Source organism: Delphinapterus leucas, chromosome 8, assembly GCF_059928025.1.
Source record: "Delphinapterus leucas isolate spDelLeu-1000000601 "Yukka" chromosome 8, BTC_Dleu_Yukka2, whole genome shotgun sequence".
In the NCBI taxonomy this organism is placed as follows: domain Eukaryota; kingdom Metazoa; phylum Chordata; class Mammalia; order Artiodactyla; family Monodontidae; genus Delphinapterus; species Delphinapterus leucas.
Window position 1 is genome coordinate 69,368,368 of NC_143136.1, and position 7,436 is coordinate 69,375,803.

The window sequence follows — 7,436 nt, forward strand, 5'->3', positions numbered from 1 at the left end:
CTTTAATATGGAACTCTTTAAGTGTGGTCTTATAATTGAGTTCTTTAAAAATTGTTCATTACTCTGGAGTCTCGTTCCTTCAATGTTCTGGCTCAGATCCCTCATCTGTTAACTGAAGAGCCTGAATCTGATGAGTTCTAAAATGCTATCGTTCCATGACTTCTAAACCATTTGACATCAAAAGGTTTTTACGCCTTTCCCACCGGTAGACCATCTATTTATTCTTTTACACTGGTACAACTCTTTTAAGAAAAGGCTCTATTTTGTATTTTAGGTTTATATCAGAACTTGATTCTTTATTCTTATTCCCTTGCACCTCCCTTTAGTGGATCAAAGCAAAAAGAAAAAGTTTAGGGCTGGGTATGAATTCCCCCAAAATGCATCTCTGCATACCTATTTTTATTCTTATTTGTAAATTTCCTACCCCAACACTATTTACTTCTTTCACTTATTTATTTTAGGCTGTGTACAGACTAAAATTTATCTAAAATAACTCACAAGACCTCACAACATCTATAAAAATGGTTCCTTTAACAGAGCTTTGGATATAAGAATTTCAAAGTGAACTTTATTTTTTTAAAAACACCAGATTTGAGTAGGACACATAAAAGTGGGGCACATAAAATGGTACTCAAGTTTGAGTAAAATTTTTAAAAAGGCATATTTTATTTTTAACCATACCTTCCACATTGCAATTTGTGATCAGTTTACTCTCTAATTAATATAGTTTGACATGTGTTTTTTTTTCAGATTTTTGATTTTGGACTCAAAGCGTACATTTGTACCATAGCCCATAGTAGGTGGAATACCTAGTGCATTATGCTGCAAGGGGTAATTGCAACTTGAGGGAGAAAGTGGGATTCTTCTGATTGTCACCTGAACTGGGTTTCACTGTAGTTCTGGAGGAGGCAGACAGAGAGGCAGAAGAAAGGAGAGAGTTAAAGCCTTTGCAAAAATTCACAGAATGTAGGCAAGTGATTCAGATCAAGAGCACTGCCGTATTGGTAGAGAGATGGGAGAACGAACTGGAAAGAGTAAAACCCAGCTCAAGTACTGCGAGGGGAAAAAACAGTCACAGCGCAGCTGCTGTGGAGCAGAGTACCTGGGTGGCACATACACTAGAAGTGTCCCTTGATCACTGCCCCCATCACAGACCTCACTTGGTTGTGGGCATGCAGGAGGATGAATAACTTAATTTTGACTCTTCTTTATATTTATTTCCAAAATTATTCTGTAGTATATGAGGGGAAAATTTATTTTAAAGACACTTCTTATAAATGTCCCTAAAATGATGTCTATATGAACCTAAGTAAATAACCTCAAATTATAATAATCTTAAAAAGCATTGTGTGAGTTATTTTTTATTAGTAAAAATCAAATGTCAAAAAGGGCTTCTGTCGAGAGTGGCACACGTAAGGTAGATCATTTGCTCTTCGTCTGGAATCAACATCGAGAGATCTCAGAAGCATAATTTTTTGGTACCTGGGCAGCTGGTGATCGTTGGTCCTGGTGCCCCTGGTTTTTAGTCTGGAAAAGCAGAGTGTTTTTTTCCAGTCAGCTAGAATGGTAATGTAGAGTTTTTCCAAACATGCGTATTGTCACAGGTTTTGTAATTTCTAGAGCTCTAGCAATAAATTTTTTGATGACCAAAAAAAAAAAGAATCAAATGTCATGTTAATTAACCACAGAAACAGATCCCACAGTTAAGGCAATAAGCCAATTTTCAGAATGCTTTTTAATGTAAAACTGTTTCGCTAGGGAATTAATATGTCCTTTGTAATTTTTAATAACTTATGAAGCTATTTGAATATCAAAAACCCCACCTGTTTTCTGTAACAGATTGATAATTAGGAAGAGATCTTGGAAGATGTAATTTTATTTATCAACTTATATTCAATTCACAGCTGACTCTTCACATTGATTTTCCTTCAGATGATTCATTAGGATTCTTTATTATAGAGCTCTTTAATTGTGGTCTTGTAACTGAGTTCTTTAGAAATTGTCTATTACTCTGGAATCTAGTTCCTTAAATTCTCTGGCTCTTAATGCTTAAGTTACGTTAGGAAATGTTCATTTTGTTTCCACCAGTATTCACTCTACACCCTAATTAGTCTCTAGATATCTCTTGGGTATGTAGCTGAGATATGTCTTGTTATGTTAAGAAAAAAGGAAGTGCAAAATTCTTGAATATATGGTGTCTTTGCAGAAGAAAGTGTCAATTAAAGCACTCCGTGTTTTTTCTGCACATATATATGTCTTATCAAAATAATTTAAAATTCTTTTCACAAGATGATGCAGAGTTTGAAGGTTGAAATCTAATACTTTGTACAATGCATACACTTTTAAATACTTGCTTCCCATAATATAAAGATAATTTTGCTCATGATTTGAGGCATCTTTGAGACATCTGTCTATGCAATGTTTCCTCCTACTTTTAAGGATATTCAAAATAAATTACCATATTCTTTAGATTAGGTGGACTATTATTCAAAGAAAATGGATTTATTAAAATAATTATATATCCCCACACAGACATACTTCCCCCACTCTAGTTTGGGAATTTAAAATCAAAACAACAAATTAATCTGCAAAACTTTTCACCGTCAAACTTACTATGAACCTGCTAAGGTGTCACTATAGCTCATTAAGGGCAAGGGCTGTACCTGAGTCTTACTCATTTTTTTTTAATTAAATTTTTTGGGGGGGGGCTCCGTTTGGTCTTTGTTGCTGCGCGCGCGCTTTCTCTAGCTGCAGCAAGCCGGGCTGCTCTTCATTGCTGTGGGTGGGCTTTTCATTGCAGTGGCTTCTCTTGTTGCCGAGCACGGGCTCTAGGTGCGCGGGCTCAGTAGTTGTGGCACACAGGCCCTAGAGCATGCGGGCTTCAGTAGTTGCAGCATGTGGACTCAGTAGTTGCGGCGTGTGGGCTCAGTAGTTAGAGCGTGTGGACTGTAGGGTGCAAGCTCAGTAGTTGTTGTACATGGGCTTAATTGCTCGGTGGCATGTGGGATCTTCCCGGACCAGGGCTCAAACCTGTGTCCCCTGCATTGGCAGGTGGATTCTTAACCACTGCGCCACCAGGGAAGTCCTTACTCATCTTTAAATACATCTTTGTGACAGTGCCTGGCAAATAGAAAGGTCTAATAACCTGTTTGCAGAATGAATGAACTAACTACTCTAACTTCACCTAATTGCATGTAATAGCTTGCTCTCCTTCATTATGATTGCAGTTATATAAAGGGTGTTTTATTCATTTTCTGAGTATATTTGAATACGCATCTAGGCTAATAATAGAAATTTAAATTTTAATCATTGCTTCTTCAATTTGGAGCATGGAGAGATGAAGGGTCACAGTGTAAGGGTTTGCTACATGTTAACCTTTGCCTATATCATGCATTCACCTATTAATATTTAATGAGCACCTACAGTGTACGAAGTTGTGTGCTAGGCACTGAGAAACGAGTACTTAAAGATATTTCAAATGTTTCTTTTTGCCTCCAGGAACTTTAAGTTTAGCAGTCACATGATTCCTATCTTGGATTAAAATAGACTTTTATTGTTTCTAATTATTTAATCATCTTCCTGTAGAAGAATTAAGTATGCTTGTCACATTGATGTTGAGTTTAACCATATGTTTTAGGCTAATGAAATATGAGTGTAAGTGATATATGTTGCATTTGAACAAAGTTTTAAAAGGCATTGCGTGGTTCAGTCATTGAATTTTCCTCTGCCATGAGAACAATGTGCCCCAAATAGTGACAGCCCCTTTATCCTGGGTCCTGGAATAAAGAAGGATCTAGGAACAGAGCCAATGACAACCCACAGCTACCTTAGTCTATATTAGTAGGAGCAAAAACTAAGGCATTTTTTGAGTAGGTTACTGAGATTTGGAAACTTGCTTTATCCACAGTGTAGTCTTCGAAATGTGACTAATATACATGGACAAAGTTCAACAGTAGTTTCCCAGGTAATTTTAATGTCAGAAAATTATTCTCACAAAGTGGCTTTCTGCCTTAAAAAAATGTAGAAATTTCTACTGATTACATTGAAAAATAAAAACTAGATCTGTCTGACTCCATGATTTATCTACTGTACCAAATTCCCTTTAATGTAATACTAATGATAATTGCTGTAATAGGAGTATGAGATGACATCTATCAAACACACTCTTTGACTTTATTACACTTTCATACTTCATCTTCCCAACACTTATACATGGAAAGCATTTTTCTTTTCTAGGTTAAAAAAATTAAGTTATTTGCCCAAAATCACGTCTGTCTTCACTCTTACCCACTTCTCATTCTTGTTTCTTAACTGCTTTTCAAACAGTTTTGGCAGTAAAAGTCTGTAAAGGTACTGTGATACAAAGGAAAGGGTTCTGAAGACAGAAGACCTGTTTCACTCTCCATTACTAGCTATGTGACTTTAAGGGCGTCACTTAACTTACTTATCACTCAGGTTACTGATCCGTAAAATGAGTTTGATGCAGGCTCAAAACAAGAAATATACATGAAAGGTCTTTATAAATTATGAGGTACAAAGATGTATGATATTGTCACAGTTATATAGAAAGAATGATCTTCCCTCTTTTGATCATTAACTTTGTAGGTCAACAGCAATTATCCACAGACTTCTCATGGTTTTACCAGAAATATCCCCTCTGTGGATTCACTCTTTACTGCCAACCTTTTTTTCCCACTCTGCATACTCCATTTCCCAATCACCAGTGATCAAAAGAAAAAAACAAACTGAGACAGAAAAATAGACAGTCAGAAATGTAAAGAGGCATAGTCAGCTTTATTTATAATGATCACTATCAGTTAGGAAGAGATAGCTTGTGGTAACCAAGCTCATATATCCAGGAATTTAACCTTTCCTTGTCAATGACATAAGAAACTCTTTTATATCAGATATATTTTGCAAAGATTAGGCAAAGGTTGCTTTTTAAGCGACTGCAGCAGGCTGCATTTTCCAAAGACAGCTGTACCAATATCTCCCCTATCTCTCATCTCTTGCCACTGTCCTATCAAAAGAGAGAGCCTATTTCTTTACTCCTTTAAATATAGGTGGACCCTGTGGCCTCTTTGACCAATAGAACATGAAAGAAATAATGCTATCCTAGTTCCAGGCTTAGGCTTTCATTGGCCTGGCAGCTTCCCCTTTCTGCCTCCTGTAAAGCTCACAACTGAACACTCATTCTTGGGATGCTTCCTCTAGAAACTAAGGCACTGTTCTCTGAGAAGCCCAAGCCACTTGAAGGTCCATGTAAGCATTCCAGTCAGTAGCTCTACTTAAGCTCCCAACCATCAGCCAGCTTCAACTGCCAGCCATTTAAAGTGCACCATCTTGGATAGCCAGTCCAGTCCAGCCTTCAGATGACAGCAACGACAACCAAAATCTCACTGAAACATAAAGGAAACTAAACTTGAACAAGTCAGCTCAGAACTTAACCTACAGAACGATGCAAAATAATAATAAATTATTTATTTGTTGGGGTGGTTTGCTACATTGCAATAGCTACCAGAACACTATCTACTGCATGATTTTCCAGACGTGATTGTCCTTTGTTTCATTCTATAAATGCATTAATACAATTTAACTAAAACCAACATGATTTTTAAAATCATTTAGTGATTTCATTGTATTGATGCTATGTGTTTTTAAAATTCTATAAACTAACTTTAAAATGAAGACATTATTTCACGTTTTGAAGCTTACTGTAAAAATTTTTAGGAAAAGATGGAACTAGCATGCGAAGACAAAACATATTGAATTTTTATTCAATTATTTGCGTGGGGATTTGGGGATCTAAACTGAATTTATTTTAAAAATAATGGATTTTGAAGACTCAGTAAGACAGGTTTTCAAGTATCAGTTTTCTTGCATTTTAAATAATGTATCATAGCTGGTAAATTGCAACCAGGTGTTTCCCACTGATTTCCTCTTTTGTGGGGATCTTTTTTTTTCCCCAAATGAAAAATACCTTTCTTCTTTTTTATAATTATAAAAGTAATACACACTTATTATTGAGAATTCCAGCATAGACTGTAAAAAAAGTAGAGGTAAGAGTCATTTTAATATTCACATCCCAAAGATAGTGTTAGATAATCAAGTGTCTTTGGCAAGTTATTTCATCTCTCTGTGATTCAGTTTCATCTACAAAATCAAAATAATAATAATTCTTAGGCTTTCTGTGGAACTACATAAAATGATACATGCAGAACACATATAACAGAGTCTGGAATAAAATAAGTATTCAATATGTTAGTTTTAATTAGTAACAGTTTGATGTATAAGTGTGTTTCCTTCCAGATTTCTATTCTAAGCATGCATAATTACATGTATACACTTTTAGCAAAACTTTGTGGAATCATAAATGCTTAGTTTTCAAGCTAATTTTTTTAACTCTTCACTATATCATAGGGATATAGTTTTACAACAATACATAGAAATATGCCTCATTCCTCCTTATAACCACATTGTATTCTAATTTATAAAAACATATGTAAAATATACCCAGAGTTCTATTTTAATTATTATTTTTTTTTTTTACAATTTGAGCTAGTATATAAAACACTGCAATGAACATTCTTATTTTAAAAAGTATCTCACACATAGGATTCTATAAATAAGAAAACCAGAAAAAATATTATCTTAAAATATATGGAACTTTTTACTCAAATAGATCAGAATATTTTATGATCATATGGCACATGCTTTATTAACTCTAAACCCTTATAGAAACCATGAGTCTGCTCATCTACATGCAGATAAAATTCTAATAAAACCAATATATAGGACCACAAAAACTAGAAAAATCAAAAACCTAAAATCCCCATAATATTATCAGGCTCCATAAATAATCAAGTTTAGTTAAGGACTTTGGGTGCCTGTATTATGTTCAGCATGTCATGAAGAGAACCTTTATTTCATTATGTCATGTAAAATTCTAATCAAAGACTAAGTAAGTTCCAAACATATGTGAATATCTGAAGACAGAATTTGGGTAAAGAATATCAACCATAGATACTGACAAATTGAATGAAACTGAGGTATTAGCATGCTAACATTGAACTGACATAAAGATTAATACAAAATGTCAGAGAGTGAGATATTTAATTGGTATTAACCCCAAGTAAATTTCACACAGCAGGACCAGCCTGCCTGTCTTATCTCTTCTTCTCTGCTTCTTTAAGCAGGATATTCAAACACTAACAGTGATAGAGCCAAGAGGTTTGGCTTGATGGAGGAGAGGAAGGGAAGAATTTGACTCCAATAGTTTCATTAGCCCCTGATCTCAGTCCTCCTACAAATACATGTAAGATCCCTGTAGAAACACCAAACTTGCTATGAAAACACAGCTCTGACCAGTTTCCTATTCCTCGCCTTCTAACCAAGTTCCTCTCATTTGACAATTCTGGATTCCCCACTGACTGCTA

General features: G+C 35.2%; 1 non-coding gene across 1 annotated transcript; it reads left to right on the plus strand.

Annotated features, from left to right (window-relative positions):
• Nucleotides 1-1,383: 1,383 nt before the first annotated feature.
• Nucleotides 1,384-1,517, plus strand: LOC115802149 (U11 spliceosomal RNA). Its single transcript, XR_004022549.1, has one exon. It is a non-coding gene; the product is annotated as a U11 spliceosomal RNA (small nuclear RNA).
• The last annotated feature ends 5,919 nt before the right edge of the window (nucleotides 1,518-7,436 follow it).